The sequence below is a fragment of the Kogia breviceps genome, chromosome 7, assembly GCF_026419965.1.
Source record: "Kogia breviceps isolate mKogBre1 chromosome 7, mKogBre1 haplotype 1, whole genome shotgun sequence".
Classification (NCBI taxonomy): domain Eukaryota; kingdom Metazoa; phylum Chordata; class Mammalia; order Artiodactyla; family Physeteridae; genus Kogia; species Kogia breviceps.
The window spans coordinates 105,396,192-105,420,385 of record NC_081316.1 but is presented as its reverse complement, the minus strand read 5'-3'; the positions used below and the strand labels follow the sequence as shown (position 1 = coordinate 105,420,385).

Genomic DNA, 24,194 nt, shown 5'->3' with positions numbered 1-24,194 from the left:
CTTTGAAGAAGAGAGACTTGGCCTCCTGTCCCAGCTCTGGCATCTGCCAACTGTATGGCCTGAGCCGTTGCTTCTGGACCTTTTCTGCATCTCATGAAGGGAGCTACAAACCCACCACACTGTTGTGAGGGCCAGTGGGATAAAACATGTGGAACTACTCTGTGGATCCTGAATGCTGTGCAAATGGGAAGAAAGATCAGAGAGGCCAGGCTTTGCGACGGCCTGCGTGGAATTAGTGCGCTGGTAAAAGATGAGACCTGGGCAGACCTGTTCCATCCTCAGCCCTGTAGCAGGATGGATGTGTGTGCTGGGAGTTTGCAGGGAGAGGATTCCAAAAAAGGGAACTTCCCTCCTTTTGTGCCCTCCAGCGTTGGGACTTCCTGGGGTGTGCCTGTAGGGGAAGAGGGGCTACTGCCCAGTTTCAAGAGGAAGGGAAGGGAGGGGAGGCCAGGAGAGGGTGGCTGTGATCGGGAGGGCCACAGGGGTCCTGAGCATGGGGGACCCTGCTGGGCTGGTGCCAGGACTCAGCGGAGCCAGAGTTTTAAACTGGTTGCTTATAGTTGTGTGTTTAAAGCAGTTTACTCGTGGTGCCAACTGTTCTTGGATGGTTTTCCCTAAATGTTTTATGTTTTGTACTTGTGCCCAGAGGCAATTTTATCTGGTGGGGGCACTTCTGTCAGTCTGTCGCCATGAATGATTAGAGGATGGAGGGAGGAGGGGGGAGGGAACGGAATGTGGGGAGGAACAGCCCTGTCCTCCTGCGGGGGTGGGGTTGGTCTGCGCCCTGTCAGGCAGGCAGGCAGGCATATTGTGTGGTGGTCAGTCCCCCTGCTGGACTGAGAGCCCTTGAACCCCTGCATGTGGCTGGATGGGTATGGCTGAGTAACAGAGGCTGGCATCTCTGCCTTCAGGGAGCTTAGGACTGAGTGATGGGTGTCTATCTGTCTGTCTGTCTCTCTCTCTCTCTCACACACACACACACACAGAGGAGGCTTGGGTACAAGCTAACCTAACCCGTGAGTGGTTTCCTATGGGGCACGATTTAGGGCCTTCTGGGAAGATTCTCCGTCGTGAAACCTCTCCTCTATCCTAGTACCTGGAGTTGCTCTCCCGTGAGCAGTGCTCTGACTCTCCTCAAATCTCAGGTCAACCACTCAGGGGCCAGGCCAAGCCCAAGAGAGCAGGGGGCCTAATCGCGAGGTGGGCAAGCCACTGGCCTCAGCTCCTCTCCCCGTGGTTCCTGATTTGAGGGCTTAGAGGCCGAGGGGTGGCTTTTCTGGGGTCAGAACCGGGCCCAGGGCAGCTTCCAGATCACCTGGAGGGTGGAGCTCAAAGGCCGGAACGTCAGCTCTTGGAACCACAGGCTTGTGTCTTGTTGTCTTGTGGCCAGAACTGTGCCCGGACCACCGTCCATGCAGAGTTAATATTGGTTGGATGAAAGAATGAATGAATGAATGAATGAAGGCCTTTGCGGATTTTCAGAGTCAAGGTTTTATTTTGTGAGCAGGAGCTTTGACAATGCAAATGCCTGGGTGAGAGGCAAAGCAGGAGGTTGAGTCAGACAGATCCTAATTAGAGCCTCAAGTCTGCAGTGATGGCCTCAGTTTCCTCATCTGTAAAATGGCTTTGCAGAGACCGAATGTGTAGGCTGGGAGTGAGAGGAGAAGGCAGGCAGGAAGCCTGAACAGGAATGGGTCTGGAAAGAGGGAAGCAAAATCTCTGAGAACTGTGCGGCCGGCCAGCCTCTCACCTCCTGCTGGCCTGGGGAGCCGGGTCCAGCTCTGCCGGCTCAGTCCTGCAAATGCGAGGGACCTAGTATTCACCAGGAGGGGGGCAGAGTGGACAGCTAGCTCCTTCTCGTTATCGGTCAATTCCACTTTACTGTGGCTGGGTTTGCAAGAGCCCTCCTTGCCTTTCTAACGACAGGGATTGAAGTTTGGTAAAGTATCGAGGAAGAAGGAGGGTTATTTAGGGGGCGGGGTAGAGGTGACGTGTAAGGAGGCTCACACAGGGCACCGCAAGCCTGGGAGAGAGCATAGAAAGCAGATGACTGAGGATCTATTTCACCCTAGACACACTGGCCCGAGAACTAGAAATCAAACATAATAACTCTCCACACGGTGCTTGAAAACCTTCACTATTTCACCTGTTTTCTGCAAAAGCGCTGACAGGTTTTCACGGCAGATGTTATTCTCCATTTTGCAGATCGTAAAACTGAAGACCAGAGAATGGAAGGGGATGTGTGTGTAAGATTGCTTTGTAGATGTCCACCAGACCCTGGAAATGTGTTTCTTGGCTGAATGGGCCATAAAGCTAAGAGAACCCAATGGCCATTTGGGAGCTTTGGTCACCAAGAGGCTGGTGCTTCCAAGACTAGTTAGACCTGAACAGCAGGGACAAGGGACAGGGGGACAGTTGGGGACAGACTCACCTCTAACTCAGCCACAATGCAGTAGCCACAGATGGATGTGCGGGGCAGGTGCTGGATCCTAGGAGACACCGAGCAGGGCTGGAGCTAGATGCTGTTAGGGCTGTCACCTGGTCCAACTGTCCCCGCACCCAGGATGGCCTCGTGACTGTGTCACCAGCCATGCAATGTCAGGGAGTCATCCCAACTCTGGGGTCCAGGATTTGGGATCCAGTCAGGATTCTCTACCTGCTGGACGCATGGCCTTAGTCACAAACCTCGGGGTCCTCATCAGCACCATGGAGAGCTCTCCGGGAGAGGGTTTGTGTCAGGAAGGGTGGAAAGGCAAGACCAGAAGGGCCTCTTCTGACCACAAAGATTTGGCTGCTAGATTGCAGGGAAACACCCCAGAGGGTGCAGCATGTCGAGAAGTGGAATTGAAATGTATCCTGGACAGGACCAGCTATATCATTTGTGGGATCCTTCCGTGAAAAATGAAAATGAGGGGCCCGATGTTCGAAAATGATTAAGGGTTGCAGAACAGGGAAGGCAGACCGCTAAGCAAAGCGCGAGGCCCTCTGAGGGTGGAGCTCTGTGTGACTGCACAGGTCATCCGTCCATGAGGTTAGCCTTGATCTTGGTCCACGGCCAGAGGGGTGGGGCAGAGGGCTCTTAGAATTGAGGAGGGGGTTCTGCTTTTCTTCTTGAAGGGCTTGCGTTTGCCCTGCAGGTCCTCAGTTTGTCTGAGGCTGGGAAACACTTTCTTTGCAGATCTGCCACCCTGAAGCGGGGTGCTGGAGTGCGGGCAGAGGAATGGGTGGGAGGGGGCTGCTTTTCACTGAGCAGAGACACAGAGATAAGTCTCCCCGCCTCCCACTCAGCACTGCTCCCTCCCCACCCCAAAGGCAGCACAAGGTAATAGTTTTCGACACATTTCATTGAAATATAATAAAATATTTGCATGGCATTATTAGATAAATAAGGGTTGACTTGAGGCAGTACTTACTGGGAAGTGTGACATGAAAATTCATTTAATGTGAAAGAATGTGGAAGCTTAAGTTTATGGTAATGGATTGATTGCAGATAGTATCTAATAACTCCGTATAAATATATTTCAATCACAATACCCGTCAGGGTGGTCCTCAGCTCCCTAGGCTGTGAGGCGATTGTATGCCCGACCTCCTCTCTTCCAGGCCCGATTAGAATTAATTAACTGCTAGTATTGTGACATTACTTTTGTAATTAAGACCTCCGTAATTTTCAGTGGCAGTGAGAATGAGAAGTGTTTGTTATTGTCTCAGCTGAGACTGGGGGAGGTAGAGAAGCAAAACAAAGAATAGAGAAATCCAGAGAGGGAGAATGTATGATTTCATTCTCTGTGTCTGGAGTTTTCTGTCTTGCCTGCAGAGCGGGGAGCCCCAGACGAGAGGCAGGGTCTCAGGGCCACACCGGGGCAGAGGTTCTGGCACCTGCACGGGAGGTCAAGGGCGACGTCTGTCTCGGAACTGCTGATGCCACGAGGCAGGGCCCAGGGAGCCAGCCGAGTGAGGGGGCACCAGCGTGGAGGTGTGGCTGAGACCAGGCCAGGAAAGCAGGGTCCAAAGATGGGTCGTGGTTGATGCAACCATGACACTCCCCTTCCTCCCTTGTGAAATCCATTTGTCCTTGGCCGAGGGAAACTCAGTGAGGCTGTCACTTCTGGGCATCCGTGGAGGGGCTGGGGGAGGGGGAAGGGATGGGACGTGCACGTCTAAGGCCCATATGTTGGCCTGTCTCCCACTACACGACCCTGGGAGTTTGCTTTTCTTTCTGCCTTTTACTTTCCTGGGGGGGAAATGGAAATAACTTCCTTTGAAATGTGACATTTCCTAATCCGTCGCCCGGCCTGGCTGACAGCAGGATTAGTGCGCTCGGGCTGCCGGGTCTGGCTGGCCATAACGCCCGTGCCTCCTGAGGGGCCGAGGTGGCCAGTGCCGGCCCCTTCCCCAGGCTCTTCTCCCACCCCGCTCTGGTCTCAGCTGCCCCTGCCCTTGCACATCAGAAACTGGTGCTCTGGAAGCCCATGCCCTTTCCTGACGTGTGTGTGTGTGTGTGTGTGTGTGTGTGTGTGTGTATTGAGGGCATGGGAAGTTTCACCCACCAGAAGCTGTTAGTCTTGTCATCGGAAAGGATGAGGATTCCAGGACCTGGACAAGTGGGTTCAGGTCTGGGCTCTGCATGACCAGCTCTGTCCCCTCTCTGGGCTGTAGACTGCTTGTCTTAGAAATGAGAGAATGACGGAGCATTGCTTTTGATTGTGTCTACCCCTCTGTTTCTGGCAGTCTCGGATTATCTAGTCTTTGTCAAAGCTCTTTTGTTGATAACAAGGGCCGAGAAAATAACGGGACATCAGTAGTAGCTACCGCGTGGGGCATTCTCCAGGGGGAGGAGCTGACTCTGCTCTCGCCCCTCTGCTCCTGTCTCGTAAGCTGCCCGCGGTTGGTGGCTTTGCACGCTTAGCCTCTCTGTTGGGGTGCCTGGCAGACAGCCCCTCGGCCCCTCCGACCACCAGGGCCACGTGAACTAGGATGCAGGACGGAAAACCTCGCGACGCCCTGACAAGTAGATAGTCTTCCTCCTGTGCAGGATGAAGAACTGGAGGAGCAGAGAGGTTAAGTGACTTGCTCAAGTCATTCATTCAAGCAATTTTGAATCCAGGCAACCCAACTCCAAGTCCCCTGCCCGCCTCTGGCTGCCTGTCACATGTCACATATGAGCTATTTTCCCCACCCTGTACCCCGTGCCGTGCTAGGTCCATGAACTCTGAGAACTGAGCTGCCAGCCCTAGGCTATCTTGGCCGAGTGTGCAATTTTTATGTATTTTGCAGGAGGCATTGGGGCACTTTCTGGGGGGTGTCTAGCCCCTCTGCTGCACATTCTGTGTCAGGTAGTGTGAACTCTAGGGCTGGGACATTTGGAGGTGTCTCCAGACGCAGAATGCCTGGTCCCCAGGCTGCCTCCACAGATCAAGTTGAGCGCTAAACATTCAAATTAGACAACCTGCAGAGAAAACTGTACAAGGAGATCTAAGTCATTTTGCTGAGGTGGAATTTTCTGGAGCGAGTTACTGGAAATCTCTTCTCCGGCCTTTGAGACCAAGGGAGGAAGCAGAGGGAACCCAAGGGTGGATTAGCAAGGGAAGGAGGGAGACGGTGAGGCGTGGCCAGCAGCACTCTCACCTGGGGGCCCTGGACGCCTCTGGGGCAGAGTTTTTCCCTCCTCTGGAGCTCAGTTTCTGTATCAGTAAAGCAGAGCCTTGGCTTGGGTCTGAGATTCTGGGGTTTCCCTGAAGCGCTTTCAGGCCAATGGGGGAAGGAGAGGGACTCTGCAGGTACAGTCCCTCCCTCCTCTCACTCCTTATCTACTCTGTGTGCTGACACTGCAACAAGTGGTTTGAAAATCAAAGAGTTTTTCATTGAGGAGGCTGGGGTGTTTGTGTTGGAAACTCGGGATGGGAGGTGACGGGTAATTGTTGCCGTAATGGCCGGAGGAAAGAAGTGTACACAGCCGTGCTCAGCCCCGTCCTCCCTTTTGCCCACCTCCAAGGCTAACGGGCCACAGTCAAGCTCCTTCACTCCAGTTCAGAATTACAGATGGAGAAAAGGCTTCCAGTGCAGGACGCAGGGGTGGAAGGAAGACAGCTTGGTCTTAGAGTACGTTTCTTGGAAACGGTATTTGTTGGAGATTAGAGTAGCGATCCTCAAAACAAAATCCAAACGCCACGTGCTGGGAGAGCTGGGCCCTCCTGCACCAGTGAGGTGTGGTCCACTGGGAAAGTCCATCCCCATTCCCGTTGCGGATGGTTTACCTGACCTGCTTCTTTTGAGTCCAGGGGGGCCTTGTCCCGCTCCACACTCTGTCTCTTTCTCCCTTTGTTTTCCTGCTCGTCCTTTCTACTCTGCGTCTTCGGTGTCTCTTTCTTGGTGTCGCTGCCCCTCCCGTTTTTCTCTCCCTCGCTGGCTCTCCCCATCAATCTCCCGACCTCTGCATTAGCATTCGCAACCTCCGGCACCAGCCACTTAGGCCAGAAAGACAGCTCCTTGGAAACACAATTGAAATATTTTTATAAATGACCAGCGGAGTTTGAGTGACATGCCCTTCTTAGGCCAAATAAAATTAAAGTTAAACCTTCTAAAAAATACATGAGCCAAACATCCTCTGCACACTTCATTATGCAAATGCAGCTGTCCGGCGCTGCACAAATTAGCCCTCCTTCTGAAATTTGCTGCTGCCTCTCCCCTTCACTTTGCTTTCCTCTCTTTTTTTTTTTTTTTTTTTTTTCCCTCTGGGTTTTGAGAGAAATGGCTTTGTGATTTTCGGCCGACAGCTGGAGTCTGGGGGGAGAAGCAGGAGGCTGGAGGGTGGGAGGGTCAACGTATTCCTTTTTGATTTCCTCTTTGTCCCCTTTCTCCCCTCTCTTTGGCGGGTAGGCGGTGAGAAAACAATGAGCCCACGATGACTCCACACCCTCTCTTTCAAATTGCTTTGCGGGGTCTGGCCAGGAGAGGTCAGTCTGGGGTTGGGAATGGGGCTCCCCAGAGTGGGGCGCCCAGCAGTCTCTCAGTCTGGGGGCTGTGGGAACCTGCAGCCCCAGGGATGGACTGGCTGATGGATGACAGACCCACTCCCACACCAGGTCCGGACACTCCTTCCCCAGGGCCTCAGGCATTGTAAGGGTTCCCATCGCCTGAATCCTGGATGACAACTGGAAAATTTGAGCAGAGTCTAGATGCGGCATCTCCTCTGTGTCCAGCCCGCAGTGATTCATGCAGGTGGGAGACGGTCACACCGAATTGGGTAGACTGGCCTCCCAAGGCCCGAGGACCAGGTCAGGTAGGGAAGGCTGTGGTCCTTAGACTCTTCCCTCCACATGTACTCCTGCACCTTAGAATAACTTACTTGCTCGCGTCCCCTTAAGGGGAAAAACACCAGAGAAGGGGAATAGAATAAACCACAGCATTTAGATGTGTCTTAGGGTGTTTCATGTTTCAGGCCACAGGTATGGGGACCGAGAGCAGAGTAGGCGTGGTGACTTGGCCCCAGAGCAGGCCCCACTTCATGCTCTTCTCCAGACAGAAGCACCAAGGGCAGGGCACCGAAAGAAGGGGAAACGCGGTGCAGAGGCAGAAAGAGCCACTGAGACAAATGGAAACTGATGCTCCTGCATCCCCAGGTATGGTCCCGCCCTGACCCTGTGGATGTGAGGCAGCACGTGGCCTTACGTCCAGCCACCTTGCTGTTCATCCATACATGGTTAATCCACTCTGGACTTGTAGGAAGGGGAGTGAGTTCCAGATGCCCGTCTCCCAGCGATTTCGGATTAGTTCACGGGATGGTAGTTGATCTCGCCCCACCTGTGCTCTTTCTGAATTGAGCTGGAGAAGGAGGTGAGGGGGGCAGAGAGAGAGGGAGAGTTGAGAGTAACTCAGATGGTAGGCTGTTGAGGATGTGCAGGCAGACAGTAGCCTTCCTTTCCATTCCAGCCTCCCTCGTCTAGACCCTCCTCCCCTTAAACTTAATTTACTCCCACTCTGAGCCACTCTTCCCCAGTTGCTGGTGAGATTCCTATTCTGACTCCCTAATTCTCATCAGTCACTTTCTTGCTCAAACACTTTAAATGTCCAGCCTGGCACCATCAAACATTTACTGAGCGTCTGCCATGTGCCTGGCATTGGGAAGTTGGGGGAAGGGGGCACAGGGAGGCAGGACCCTGCCCTTGTGGAGTTTAGAATCTAGTAGGGAAGCCACTTGGGTGATGGAAGGAGCTGGAGAGAAGTGCGGATGCTGCAGAGGCCTATGGTTATCTTGACTTGCTATTCAAGGCATTGTTCCTTGGCAGAATCAGTAGCACCTGGCGAGGAACGCAAATTCTCAGGCCCCACTGAAACCGTGCCCCATGGGGTTAAAACACCCATCCTGAGACCGTGCCCCATAGGGTTAACAGAAACTGGGGACAAACAGAAATTCTTGAGCTTGTCCTACAGAACAGCAGGTAAGGGAACAGATTGTTAAAAACCCCCCTCCCCTCGTAAACTGCCTTCACCGACCAGGCTCGCCTTGGTTATTTTTTGACTCCTTAACGACCCGTATAGATAACGCCTCTGATGTATTGGTCACCATAGTAACTGGGGGGCTTAAGTTGTTTTCCAAGAACTTGGAGTTGGCTTCTGTCCAGTTCAAGCCAGTGTTGGGACCAGCACCCCTAAACCTGGGCCTGCGCGGGTGTTTGATGAATGACCTTTTGACGCCAGAGGGCTGAAAATTCCACCCTCAGGTATAAGTGCCTCTATTTTTGAACATGCATCCCATGAAGAAGCATGTAACTCACACGCCTGTGCAGAACCCCGATTACCTCACCCTTCCCCCACCCCCGATCCCCCTTCTCACACCTAAGACCACCCTGCTTCTTTGTCCCATAAATATCTCAAGCCCCTCGCCTTTGGGGAAGCAGATCTGAGCTTCGTTCTCCCACCTCCTCACTTGGCTGCCTTGTGAATAAACCTTTCTCAATCCAGAGGTTGGCAGCATCTGGCTTGCTGCACCTCAGGCAAACGAATCTGGTTTGGTAACACCACATCAGACCTACTGAATCCCAGTCTCTGGGGGCCAAACCCAGGAACCTGCAGGTTAAAGTGTGAGAAGCTGTTGTAACCAATGGGACAGCAGTGGAAGTGCCGCTCTCGGGGAGCCCAGTGATTCCGAGTGGTTGGTTTCTGTTTCCTTCTGTTGATATTTATCAGGTGGCAGATGCATGGAATTGAGTTAATCATACCCTGCAGTATGAGGCAATTGCCATCATTCATCTGTGAAAGGCCCCTATTTTGTTTTGTTTCATAATTTCTTTCCATCTCACCCCATCTTTACCTCCCTATCTCCAATAGATATCATATATACATATACATATATACATCTATTTACGTGTATACACACACATGTATACAGATCTCAACACACACATATATATTTTGGTCGGTTTCGTTCTACTCTGTTTTTCATATTAGTTCATGCTGCTGTACATGCATCTGTTTCACTACTTCTGAATGGTGCATAGTTTTTCACAGTATTGCACCCAATAAATGTTGTTTTTGATTCCCTAGTGATGGACACCCAGGCTGCCTCAGTTCCTTGCTGTGATGATCAATTTCATGCATGTCCTCTTATGGGTGTCTGCGGTACACACCCAGGGGAGAGCTTGCTGGCCATGTTCAGTTTCCCTTAGAACTGCCAGATGACTCCTTGAGATCAGCTCCATCACCGCACTCTCCCACCAGCATTGCCTGTGGGCTTCTGTTTCCCCACGTCTTTTCTGACACTTGGGGTTATCTGGCTTTCTCATTGTTGCCAGGCTGACGGGTTTACAGGGGACTTCACTGGTTTTTGCATTTCTCTGATTACTGTGCAGATGTACATCTCTTCATGTACCTGTTATAGGGAAGGACTTTGCAGATTTCAAAGATTTTATGTGAATTGCCTAGTCATCTTTTTTTTGCCGTTTTTCAGTTGTTTCTGTTTTTTTCCTTGATGATTTGAAGGAATTCAACTATATAAGATATATACTAGACATACACATATTCTCTATTTTAGTTGTTGCAATATCATCTCCGGGCTGGTCATCTCACTGTTAACTCGTCTTTCTGCTCTGTCAGTGAACAGAAAGGCTCAATTTTATTCTAGTCAAATACATCATTTCTCTTTTGCCTTATGGTTTGAGTCTTTTGGGGTCTTATTAAAGAAATCTTCCCACACCAAGGTCACAAAGATACTCTTTTTATATTTTCTCCATTAGTTTTGTAGTTTTACAGATCACATTTAGGGTCCTAATCCTCTGGAATGCAAGTTTTTATACAGTAGAAGGAGAGATTTAAAGTTGTTTTTCATTTAAATGGTAAACCCATCTTCCCAGCACTACCCACTAAGCAAACTATCTTTCTCCCCAGTGGTTTATGATTTCACCATATCATACGCCCATTCTAATACACACAGAAACACATAACATATATATATTTTTTTCTTTTTTTTTTTTTTTTTACCTGAGTTCTCTCTTCTGTTTCATTGGTATGTTAGTTCCTGTGCCAGTGCTACAGTTTTCTTTTTAAAAAATGATTACTGTAGTCATTAGGACTGTTCACAAATAGTGAAGTTCTCTCCTCTTTCAGGAAAGTGGTAGGATTGCATTTCCTTGTCCACCTGGAGTTTGATGTGGCTGTATGACTAGATTTGGACAATGAAATGTGAGCTTGACACGTGTCACTTTTGCGAGGCAGCTTTCAGAGCCAGTGTGTGAGTCATCGTGTTCCCTTCCCCCTACTATGACAAACTGCAATGTTCCAGCCAGGTAGGTGCTGTCAGCTTAGATCTTCCAGGCAACCCTCGATGGACATGCAACATGAGTGAGGAGCAGACCTTGGTTATTTTAAATGATGGCACTTGGAGGTTTTTGTTTCTGCAGCAAAATATAGCCTGTCCTGACAAAAACAATGACCACGGCTGTAACCATTTCCAAAAGCTGGTAGAACACGTCCCTCCTTTCTGTTCTTCTTTTAAATTTTACTTAGTTCTCTGTGGCTTTTGGTTCTTCCATTTTATAATTTGCTTGTCAATCTTCTAAGAAATTCCAGCTGGAAAAAATCCACCAATACAAGAAGTTTTGAGCAGGAGTATGACAAAAGAGGGAGGGGTTTATGCTGCTGAAATGCAAAGAGATTTAGTTTTCACAACAAGCATCATCTTCTGAAGCACAAGTATTTGTACCCCATCTCCAACATACTCCACTGACCTTGACTCATTCCAAGCTCTTGTCTTCTTTCTGGCTCATTTTGTCACCATCTTCCCTTCTTTTTTTCATTCTCCCTCACCCTTTCTTTTATGTGAATAACTACATTCCTTCTAAATCTCATTCAGAATGGCTTTATCTAAAATTTTGGTGCCACTGTCACTTGGGCCTTCAGGGGGTTCACCTTTTATTCCACGTTTATCAAGAGAATGTTCTAAATAGTGACAGTTTTTCCCTAAGAGGAATTCTGATGCCAGCTGTTAAGCTAATACAAAATGATCCATTTTGTTACAAATAAAAGATGCTGGGAAAAACTAGGTAGCTGTTGGAGGTGGGAAGAGGAAGACAGACATACATTCAGATACATATAAAAAAATAAATTTCATATGGATTAAGATGTAACTGTAGGGGGTTGGGGGGAGCAAAATGACCAAAGAAGGTCAAAAGGTATGAACTACCAGTTGTAAAATAAACATGTCATGGGGATGGAATTGCAGCATGGAGACTATAGTTAATAATCCTGTATTGCATATTTGAAATTTGCTGAAAATAGATCTTAAAAGTTCTCATAACAAGAAAAAAATTGTATAAGGGTACCCTCTTACACTGTTGGTGGGAATGTAAATTGGCACAGCCATGATGGAGAACAGTATGGAGGTTCCTTAGCAAACTAAAAATAGAACTACCATACGACCCAGCAATCTCACTACTGGACATATACCCTGAGAAAACCATAATTCAAAAAGAGTCATGTACCACAATGTTCATTGCAGCTCTATTTACAATAGCCAGGACATGGAAGCAACCTACGTGTCCATCGACAGATGAATGGATAAAGAAGATGTGGCACATGTATACAATGGAATATTACTCAGCCATAAAAAGAAACAAAATTGAGTTTTTTGTAGTGAGGTGGATGGACCTGGAGTCTGTCATACAGAGTGAAGTAAGTCAGAAAGAGAAAAACAAATACTGTATGCTAACACATATATATGGAATCAAAAAAACAAAAACGAAAACAACTGGTTCTGAAGAACCTAGGGGCAGGACAGGAGTAAAAACGCAGACATAGAGAATGGACTTGAGGAGATGGGGAAGGGTAAGGGTAAGCTGGGATAAAGTGAGAGAGTTGCATGGACATATATACACTACCAAATGTAAAATAGGATAGCTAGTGGGAAGCAGCCTCATAGCACAGGGAGATCAGCTCGGTGCTTTGTGTCCACCTAGAGGGGTGAGATAGGGAGGGTGGGAGGGAGATGCAAGAGGGAGGAGATATGGGGATATATGTATATGTATAGCTGATTCACTTTGTTATAAAGCAGAAATGAACACACCATTGTAAAGCAATTATACTCCAATAAAGATGTTAAAAAAAAGAAAAAAGAGGGCTTCCCTGGTGGCACAGTGGTTGAGAATCCGCCTGTCAATGCAGGGGACACGGGTTCGTGCCCCGGTCCGGGAGGATCCCACATGCCGCGGAGCGGCTGGGCTCATGAGCCATGGCCACTGAGCCTGTGTGTCCGGAGCCTGTGCTCCGCAGTGGGAGAGACCACAGCAGTGAGAGGCCCGCGTACCACAAAAAAAAAAAAAAAAAAGAAAAAAGAAAAAAATTGTATAACTATGTATGGTGATGGATGTTAACTAAACTTGTGACCATTTAGCAACATATACAACATTATGTTGTACACCTGAAACTAATGTAATGTTACATGTCAATTATACCTCAATAAAAAAGAAGTTAGCTGTAAAAATTACATCATAGAAAAATAGTATAAATATCTGATTTTTTTTTTTGGCTGCATTAGGTCTTCGTTGCTGCGTGCTGGCTTTCTCTAGTTGCGGCGAGCAGGGGCTACTGTTCGTTGTGGTGCGTGAGCTGCTCTCATTGTGGTAGCTTCTTTTGTTGTGGAGCATGGGCTCTAGGCATGTGGGCTTCAGTTGTCGCGTGGGGGCTCAGTAGTTGTGGCTCACGGGCTTGGTTGCTCCACGGCATGTGGGATCTTCCCAGAGCAGGGATCGAACCCTTGTCTCCTGCGTTGGCAGGCGGATTCTTAACCACTGCACCACCAGGGAAATCCCTGTAACTTTCTTTTGAAAAAAATTTTTAATTGAAGTATAGTTGATTTACAATGTTTCAGGTGTACAGCAAAGTGATTCAGTTATATACGTACATATATAATTTTAATATATATACATAATATATATTCTTTTTCAGATTCTTTTCCTTTATAAGTTATTACAAGATATTGAATATAGTTCCCTGTGCTATACAGTAGGTCCTTGTTGTTTATTTTGTATATAGTAGTGTGTATCTGTTAATCCCAAACTCCTAATTTATCCCTTCCCCACCCTTTCCCCTTTGGTAACCATAAGTTTGTTTTCTATGTCTGTGAGTCTGTTTCTGTTTTTTAAATAAGTTCATTTGTATCATTTTAAAGGATTCCACCTATAAGTGATATCATCTGATAAAAATTTGGAACTTTAATAAAGTGTTCATCAAGTCAAGAAACCCCAGTAACCTTGGGGTTTTCATTGTCATTTATATGGTAAGCCAACTTTCCCAGCACTACTCACTAAGCAAACCACCTTTGTCCCCAGTGCTTTATGATTTCACCATATCATATACCCAGCCCAATACACACACAAACATATAGCCTATATATATGTGTATGTATATGTATATTTCTGGGTTCTCTCTTCTGTTTCATTGGTTTGCTAGTTCCTGTGCCAGTGTTCTTTTTAAAAAATGATCATTGTAGTCATTAGGACTGTTCACAAATAGTAAAGTTCTCTTCCCTTTCAAGAAAATGGTAGAATTGCGTTTCCCTGTCCACCTGGAGTTCAATGTGCCTATATGACTAGATTCAGACAGTGAAATGTGAGCCTAAGTGACATGTCACTTCTGGGAGGCGTGGCCTTCAGAAAGAAGGCAATCATAGAAATAGGCAGTTCCCTAAGGAGGAAGCAAAATAATGAAATAACTAAATATACAGAAAAGATACTGAGCTTCATTCATAATCATCTAAAAATGAATGTTTAACAATCCTGCTGGAATTTTATTTAAGGTTGTATTGAGTTTATAGAGTGATTTGGGGAAATTTTTCTCCATTTATTTAGGTCTTCTGTTTTACCCCTATTCATTTATAATTTTTCTTTGTAAAAGTACTTTGAATTTTTAGGTAGGTTAATTGCCAGATGCTTTATGGTGTGGGTTGATTCTATGACTAACAACTGATTTCTAGTTGCATACTGAGGGAGGTGGGGCCTGCCACCTGCCCTGGAGCAAAAGATGGGTTCAGCCTCCTTTCCTTTTCCAGTTTGGTCCCCACTGCCAGCTGCTGAGCCCTGAGCTCCTGGAATGCAGGGAGGGAGGCTGAGGACGGGAGAAGAGCTTACCTGAATGATGGCTGTCAGAAGGTGGCTGCGGTGATTTTGTACTACATCAACGTAGCTCAGCTAGAATTCAGTTTCCCAGAATTTCCTTCCCTGAGTGGTTCTGGATTAGGCTTGACCGCAGGAGAAATTTGGGCAAGATTTGTAAGACAGAAGGAAAGCAGCAGCCGTTGTGCTGGGAAGGCTGGTGCAGTGACGCAGGTGCCACATCGCTCCCACGTATTGTCAATGATCTACTGGCGGCCACATTAGGGTCAGGTTGCAGCTCCCACGGGGTCTCCCGCTCAGCTTCTCGGAGTCCTGGGCCAGGCGTGCGCGTGGCCCTGTCACCAGAGGCTCCAGCTCCTCCCGCAGCTGGTCAAGGTTGGAGGCGCAGAGAGACAGGTCTGCCCTTGCCCTCCCTTGCTTCATGGCCTATAGTGACCTCAGGCTCAACATCAAATAGCAGACCCCTTCACCAGCTAACACAGTTGTGTGGAGTCTAATCTCTATACTAAGTCCCTTTTTCGTCTTACTCAGAGCAGCTCCACTTTCCTGAGGAAACCTAACTGGTACAATGGCCCTGTGCTCTCTTGGCCGAACAGATGTTTGAAGCAGACTCATTCTCTTGTGGATTCCTCAGAGGCTCCTCTCTGACTGCAGTGCTCTTACACGGGCCATCCTCCAGCTTTCATCCCCTCGCTAGAGCTCCCCGTTTTTAATCCAGGGGGTGTCTACTCGATACTGGAGTTCTGTTGCCCTCCCAGGTGCCCCTTGTGTAGGACACAAAATGGCTCCAGAATAGCTCTCACGGGAGCCACTTCTGGTGAGGGGAAATGCAGAAGCATCGTTTGTCTCTGACAGATCCTAGGGGCACAGGCCTCCCCACCCCAGAAGCAGAACTCCTCTGCCACCAGAGCAACTCATGGGCCTGGCTCTCTTGCTCCTTAATATCCTGGCAGGAGCTAAACACCAGTCTCCTGGGCCCCTCAAGCCACAGGGCACCCTTATCAAGCTCCTTTACAAGTCCCTCTGGTTGGGTCCCTCTTTCCACTGCTCCTGCCTGGGTAAGGGGTGGGGGGCGAACACTTATAGCAATTCTTCCCGAGAAAACTGCTTCTCAAACTCATCCCCCCCAGGCCCACACGCTACACCGTTTACATCCTCTTCGTGGACTGAAGAGGCTTCTAACTGGTTTTTGAACATCTACTCTGCCATTTCTACTGGTGTGTTGGCATTTATGGTGTCATGGTGCCTCAGTCACGATTTCCATGGAACACCCTGTTGAGAATGGAGGAAGGTCTTCTCCCAGATGGAGATTCTTGCAGAGGAGGAGATCCAGCCTGTTATCCAGGCCTGCAGGGTTAGTTTACAAGGCCCCCTTCCCTTTTCTTTCCCTGGGGAACTTACCAGAAAGAGCAGCTCTTCCTCAGGCATGGTTGGGCATCCAGCTCTAGGAGGAGGAAAGTCCCTTCCCCAGAGAACGGAGGCTCTGAACAACCTTGACTGTGGAACGAACATTCTCTTGGAGTCAACAAGGGCAGAGGTGTGAAGAGAGCAGTATTACTGCTCGGAGCACTGGGATTGTTTACGTGTACAGGTCCTTTTAATTCTGAAAATGATTCTAAGAGAGTGTGCTACTGAGACTAAGGGTAAGACACTAGCCCAGGGTCAAACATCCAACTAGTAAGTAACAACCCCATAGAGGTGATATCGAATTATTCTTCTCCCAGCAAAACAAACAAACAGAGAAACAAAACTGTGTCCCTACACTTTTTCCTACACAGGGATTTAGAACCTTTTGGTCTTTGATCAGCTGTTAGGTGAAAAATGGTGTCATAATGTTAATATTTCTCTTATTACAGGTGAGGGCCACTGTCTCTTCTGTGTTTGAGAAGCATCTCCTTTGCCCAATTTCTCATTGATTTATAGATGTTCTTTCTCCTTCCAGAAAATTAACTGTTTGTGATATGGCTTAAAAATTGTTTTTTCCAGTTTGTCATTTGGCTTCATTTATGCTGTTTCCCACCTCACCAGCCCCAAACTAGGTAAATTTGATTTTTATGTGGTCAAATTCGTCAACTTTTTGAAAGTTTTGGGTCATATATAGAAAGATCTATCCTACTCCAAATTGAATTTGTAAAATTCTCCCACTTTTTCTAGAACGTCCTAGTTTTATTTTGTAAAAATGTAAATATTTGATTATTCTTGAGTTGCTTTTGGTGTGAGGTGTGAGATGGGGATCTAGTGATCCAATTTTACTTTTTTTCTTTCTCAAATGGCTGCCCAGTTGGCTAAATGCCATTTATTTTAAAATTCTATCCTCTACCCTTTGAAAGGGTATCTTTGGGTTGCTTCAGTTCCATTGATTTGTCCATCTGTTCACACCATGTCCTATGGTGTTTTAACTATTACAGCTTTGTCATTTCACAACGTATTTTAATATCTGGTAAGGCTGGTCCTGCTTCTACCACTCATTACTCTTCTTCAAAAAACATGTTTTCTAGTAGTTCTTGCTTATTTACTTCTAGAGGTTATTATTTATTTCAGAATCATCTTTTAAGTCCTCCCCCTTCAAACACCCAAGCAAACATAAACAAACAAACAAAATTTAAAAAGCAAATTCCAACTCTGTTGGTATTTGGGAGCAACATTATATTGAATCTATACATTAACATAAGGGGAGTTTTCATATTTTTTGACATTGACCTTCATATACCAGTTTTCTATTGGTGCTTCATACTGTTTTCAGGGTTTTTTCCTCCTAGATTGTCTACATTTCTTGGTTTAATTCTCTGTGTCTGATCTTCTTCCATTGCTATTATGAATGGATTTTTCTTCCATTATATCTTCTATGTTGTTTGTATATATATATTGGTATGTTAATTTTATAACCAGCCAACTTAATCAACATTCTTATTGTTTGTAACATTTTTAGTCGATTATTTTGAATTTTCCAAGTAACTAATCACATCAACTGAAAATGATGCTAATTTTACTTTCTCCTTTCCAATTCTTACACTACTGGAACACTGTAAAGTAGTGGTAGCATGTCTTTGTCTTGTTCTTGACTTTTATGAGAATGCTTGCAGTGTTTCCACACTAAACATTTTTGTGGTTATTGCCCAAGCATATCTTTTATCATATTAAGGAAGTATCCATCCATTATTATTTTATAAGACACTTTACAAAAATCAAGCATGGGTACGAGCTTCTCAAATTTCTTTTCAGCTTCTATGAGAATGATCTATGAGATGTTTTTTTTCTTTTGATCTATTAATATACTGAATTACAAAATGATTTTTTTTTTTTTTTTTTTTTTTTTTTTTTGCGGTACGTGGGCCTCTCACTGCTGTGGCCTCTCCCATTGTGGAGCACAGGCTCCGGACGCACAGGCTCAGCGGCCATGGCTCACGGGCCCAGCCGCTCCGCGGCATGTGGGATCTTCCCGGACCGGGGCACGAACCCATGTCCCCTGCATCGGCAGACAGACTCCCAACCACTGCGCCACCAGGGAAGCCCTTTTATTGGCTTTTTAATTTTTATTTTTTACAAATAGAATCAGCTCCTGGATATAATATATAATAGTTCTCCAGTTCTTTAATTTAATTCATTGTAGTCTGCTTTCATATAACTACTGTCTTCTTTCTGCTTTCCTTAACTTGAATTTGTTATCTTTTTTCTAACTTCCTTAGTTGTATGCTTGTTTAATTTTTATTTTTAACTATGAACACTCTTTAGCACAGGTTTTGACATATAATATTTTCATTGGGATTATTTACAGGTAATTTCCAGTTTCAGTTTTGATTTCCTCTTTGTCCCAAAAGTGCTGTTTGAGAGAAAGAATGAAAATTTCTGAGTGATGAGGATTTTATTTCAAAATTCTAATTTTATTACGTTATACTTCTGGAACATTGTTTGTATGGTTTCTTTTTTGGAGAGGAGTAAATTGAGGTGGTCTTTGTAACATAAAATTTTCAGGTTTTAAAATTTTCTGATTTCAGGATATTAAAATATTATTTCAGGGTATGAGCTAGAATAACTTCATTAATTTGATTGTTTTCTCCTTTATATCCTTAATTTTTTTTTGCTTAGTTCTTCTGTCATGGGCTGGGTGTCAACTATAGTCTCTACTACAATGTTTCTATTTCATCTTGTATATCATGTAGTTTTATTTAAAGATGTTGATGTGATGATATAAAAATATAAAGATATTCGTGACTTAGATCATCATTGGGGATGGTGCACTCCATCATCATAATGTTTCCTTTTTTCTAGTTAAATGCTCCTCTGCATCCTACTCCCTGCTCCCAGTTTAAATCTTATCAGCTACTAAAGTTGCACTTCTTCCTTTCCTTTTGTTTGTGCTGCATATTCTGACTTTGCCCAGTCTTTTGTTTTCAACCTCTCTAAGTCTAACCTTAATACTGTGTTTTAAAATATATGAGAAATTTGGGCCTTATTTTGTGATCCACTGAGAGTAAGAATGTTTTAGTAGGTAAAATGATCCCATTAACATAAATTAGTATGACAGACATGTTTGTTCTTAGTTTCTTTTTCTTTTAAATCATGTTTTATGTTATATTTTCTGGTTTTATTGCTGCTTCATTTATTTTTTCAATCTTTTATTCCATATTCTGTTTTATTTGCTTGGTTTTTATGTGTATATTTCTTCTAAAAATTTGAAATGCTTTTATCCTCCCCCCCAGTAGTTACTTTTTACACACATATTTTTTCCTTAATATCTATTAGCTATTGATACTTTCTCTAAGAATGACAAAATTGCTACCTTTTCACTGAATCCAAACTCCCTACTCCACCACTTTATTTTTTTTAATTATTATTTTTAATGGATTATTATTATTTAAAAAATTTTATTAATTTTATTATTTTTGGCCGTGTTGGGTCTTTGTTGCTGCATGCTGGCTTTCTCTAGTTGTGGTGAGTGGGGGCTACTCTTCTTTGCAGTGTGCAGGCTTCTCATTGTGGTGGCTTCTCTTGTTGCAGAGCATGGGCTCTAGGTGCGCGGGCTTCAGTAGTTGTAGCACGCGGGCTTCAGTAGTTGTGGCTCGTGGGCTCTAGAGCACAGGCTCAGTAGTTGTGGTGCACGGGCTTAGTTGCTCCGCGGCATGTGGGATCTTCCCGGACCAGGGCTCAAACCCATGTCCCCTGCATTGGCAAGCAGATTCTTAACCACTGCTCCACGGGTGAAGCCCCTTCACCACTTTATTTTAGTTGATTGTATTATTACTATGTTTCTTAATGTTTCTCTTTTATATGTTTCAATATTCATGTAGGTCTATCACTTTATTGGCTTTAAATGATGTCCTTGACAAACAGCTATAAACAAAAAAGTTGTCAGCATACTTATACTATTTTCTACCTTCTCTTCCCTTCCCTGAGCCCGATTTTGTTAGTCATAAAATTTCGACTTTACTAAGGTTTATAACATTTACATTTGGTCCTGTAAGCACAACCGCCACGTTGCTTTGGTGTTGGTCATAGTCTCAGGCACATGAATTTCATGTCACCCAGTTCTGCTGTATGTTCTTCCACTCATTTTAAATGGCTTGAAATTATCCTCTTGTAGATTCTTCAAGCTCATGAGATTGATGTTCTCATGTTCTTGCATGTTCCTAAATGTTGCCTTTATACTTAATTGATAGTTTACCTGGAGATAGCACATTAATTAATTTATTTATTTGTATTGATAATGTTGTGATGATATCTGCGGTTACCCTGATATTTTTTCCTCCCTCTTCAAGGCAACTTGACTTTTGGGGCTGGGTGTTTCGAAGGATTCTTTGTCTTTGAGGGCCAGAATCTTTCCCAGATTTGATTATTCTTTGCCAGTATTTTCCTGGGACACAATAGACCTTTTTAATCTATAAATTTCATTCTTTTTTATTTTGGAAAGTTCTTAAAATCATATCTTTAAATATCTGTTCTCTTTGTAGAAACATGAATTGCATGTATGTTTGTCTGTCTTTCATACCTGCTATTTTCTCTCTCATCTTTTTTTTTAAACCTGTGATTACTTTTTAAAAAATTAATTAACTAATTTATTTTTGGCTGCATTGGGTCTTCATTGCTGTATGCAGGCTTTCTCTAGTTGCGGTGAGAAGGGGCTACTTTTCATTGCGGTGTGCAAGCTTCTCATTGTGGTGGCTTCTCTTGTTGTGGAGCACGGGCTTTAGGCACACAGGCTTCAGTAGCTGTGGCACGCGGGCTCAGTAGTTGTGGCTCGCAGGCTCTAGAGTGCAGGCTGGTAGTTGTGGCACATGGGCTTAGTTGCTCCATGGCATGTGAGATCTTCCCAGACCAGGGTCAAACCCATGTACCCTGCACTGGCAGGTGGATTCTTAACCACGGCACCACCAGGGAAGTCCTCTGATTACTTTCTACCAATTTGTCTCACATTTTTCAATCCTGTCCTCTATACCATTCTTATGGGTTCAGCAGTGTCTGTGGTTGGTTTTACATTTTCTTCCACTTATTTTCTAAGCTCTGCCCTCTCATGACTTATATCCTTTGCGTGTCTTGCCACATTTTTTCTGAATATTTGTATGTCTTCTTTGTGCTTTGATTTATAGAAGTAATTGCTTCATTGAGTTTAAAAAATATTCATGATAATGTATTTGTTCATTTTCTCCATGGCAATATTTTTGTGGTGAGTGGTTTTTATCTTCTATTTATTTTTCCTCTCTCTTTCTCCCCTTTCTAAACTGTAGTATCTTCATTGTATAGATTCCATGGTAGTTCCTCTTTGATTATTAATTCATCTTTGAATGAAGTGACTTCTTGGACTAGCTGTTTGCATGAGCTTCTGGAATGAAGGAGGGAGAGCATGACCATGAACTAGGCTACCAGAAACTTTCCTATAGGGACATGAGGGTAAGATCTTTTAACCTTTACTTCTCTCTAGCTAACTGGCAGTGACAGCTGCAGATATGCTTATAACGTGGAACCTTCTCCTCTATTCCACCTCATGGAGAGACTGCTTCCTGCAAATATGACTTTTCTGTATGATTCATCATTGGCCCTACCTTTGCTGTTTCTATTTCATGTCAAAGTAGATTCGGGAAAGCTCCCTCTGCCAGCCCACATACGTGCCTTTATTATTCCTAATAAAAGAGAGTTATTTTTTTGTTCCTGGGGTATAGCACTTACCTTGGAGAGCTGAGTTTGGCCAGCATTACCTGAGCTCTGTGCCATGGCTGTTTTTAATTTGTGTCTTTCCTCACCCCAGTTATGTGTTGTGTCTGAGTTTATAGATCTTTGTTAGCTTTGTCAAAGATAGGGTTTGCTTTTTATTCTCCTTCTTGCTTTTAGGTGATTTTCAAGAGAACTATTTATCTTTTAGAGGGAGAAACACCAACCAGAAATTCCATTAGTATTTCTTTGTTTTGTGTGGCCTGTTAATTTATAGTTTCTATTTACTCATAATTGCTGCTTGCTCAAAGCACACTAATAATCCTATTACCTCAACACCTATTTCTACGTATTTTTTTGTCTTTACTTCTGCTACCAGTTGACTCATGCTCTCCCCATGTTTTCCTATTCAAACTTTTTGAGACAATTTGGTTGGTCCAGCTAATAACCATTATCATTATTTGGATAGAATTTTTGTTTCTTATAGATCCTGGGAAAACCCTTGGATCAAGTTCCTTTCACTGGTCAAGTAGCTGTGGATCAGGGATCTTCAACAACACAGTAGAGGATATGCAGTCTTGGACTGTCTTCCTAACAGAGGGCTATGGGCATGAGGGTTTCTGTGGGCAAGCATAGCCCAGGCAATGACTTGGGGTTAGGACTGAGTCTGGAGAGTTTGGGATGGAGCCCTCAAACCAATCCTGGATGGAGTAAAACAAGCTGGGAAGTAGAACAAGATGAGCTTGAATATGTAGAGGGGGTGGCAGGCTATGGAAGGTCTTGAATTCAATGCTGAGCAGTTTGGACTTAAACTCATAGGCTGTAGGGAGTCACTGGAAACCTGAGAAAAGTGATGTGACAAAAATGAGGGCTTTTAGAAGAGTTGTTATGCCTCGCCATGCTGAAAAGAGGAAGAGAAGTAACCAAGATAGAAGGGGTTATCCTCCGCAGGGGTTGGGGCCAGGCAGCAGTCTAGATCACCAAGTCCAGGTGGTCACAATGAGTTTATGTCTTCTCTGGGCAATGTTGATATTCAGGAGGTTCAATCTGAGCAGTGGGGCTACAGGAGAGGCTTCTGGGAAGCTGTGCTTCAGCAAGTCTGCTGAGTACCAGTACAGGGCTAGGGTAACACATACAAATTGATGCAAAGATCTGCAGAAGATGTCTCTGGCCCTGGGGGAAAGGGCTGAGGGCAGTTAGGTAGTTAGTTCCAGGGCTCATGGTTGACTGAGCCAAGGTTCAAGTCTAAGACTTTGCCCAGCTGAGACTCAGAGGAGAATCCAGAGATCCAGGCTGGAGGCCTCTGGACCTGGCTCTGCACACTTCTTGGGGAATAGATGGGAAGGCTGATGCCTGATACTCATGCAGTTGCTCTTGGGCCTCAACCCTTCTTCCTTCCCTCTCCTCCCTGTCCTGAGAACTCCCCCGGAGAGCAGCAACTCTCACAGGCTCAGGACCTGGGTGGCACCCACTGAGTCAACAGCTGGGCAGGGCCTAGGAAGGATGGGGCTTAGGAATAGAAATATTCTAAGCAATAGAAATATTCATTCCTTGGTGCAAGGGAGCACCAAAGGAAGTGAAGCTGGAGAAAGAATCCAGTTAGGAGGCTGTTGCCCCTCAACATGAGGGTACAAGTCCCTGAAACCAGGAAGAACAAGCTGCAACAGTTGTGAGGTTGGAAAATTCTAAGACTGAGGTAGTATGTGAAGGAAAGACAGAGGAGGGTTGGAGGCAAGATCTTCTGCTAAATCAGAGCCACAGAACCCAGGTGCTAATTGGTAATGTGGGCAAAATGGAGGTCCGTCAAAGATGGTACCATTGACCCAAACCAGGAAGTGGAAGGGATGAACTGGAGCAGGAGGGAGATACAGGGCCTGGGATCAGGGCAGGGGAGAGCTTTTAGGATCATCAGCGCTGAAGTAGTTAAAGTTATAAGATAAATTGGTTTGTTGTACCAGTTTTTACTTATTACAATAAATATTCTCTCTTAAGTGACTGGTTGAAACACTCATGCCAGATGAGGGTGGCACTGATTGGGCGTGGCCTCTGGATCTGAGCATATGAAGACGGTCCCTGGAGTGTGGTCAGTGTGATGAATAAGAGACTTGCTTCTCTCTCACTTCAGCCCAGTCTTCTGGCTTCTCTTTATTCGCACTAGTCTTGTTCCCACTCTGCTCATTATGCAATGATAGGATTACAAGGTGTCAAAGGTGAAAGGTACCCTAAAGACAGTCTAGTTCAACCCTTTCCTTTTACAGAAGAGGAAGCTGAGGCCCAAAGAGAAGTGACCTCCTTAATGTCACAGAGAAGGGGCTGCAGAACCCAGGCCTCTGACTTCTGATCTGGTGTCCTTTCCACGATGCTTGACTACCTCTCTAATCAGTATGGAAGATTTTCTCAGCATCAGTGACTTGCACTGCATGTGTGCTAGCTTTGTGGATTTGCACA

At 45.4% G+C, this 24,194-nt stretch overlaps 1 long non-coding RNA gene across 1 annotated transcript in view; it reads left to right on the top strand.

Moving 5' to 3' along the window:
- The window catches only part of LOC136794520 (uncharacterized), a 169,148-nt gene that overhangs the window by 85,493 nt on the left and 59,461 nt on the right, over positions 1–24,194 (top strand). The gene's annotated exons all lie outside the window — the stretch shown is intronic.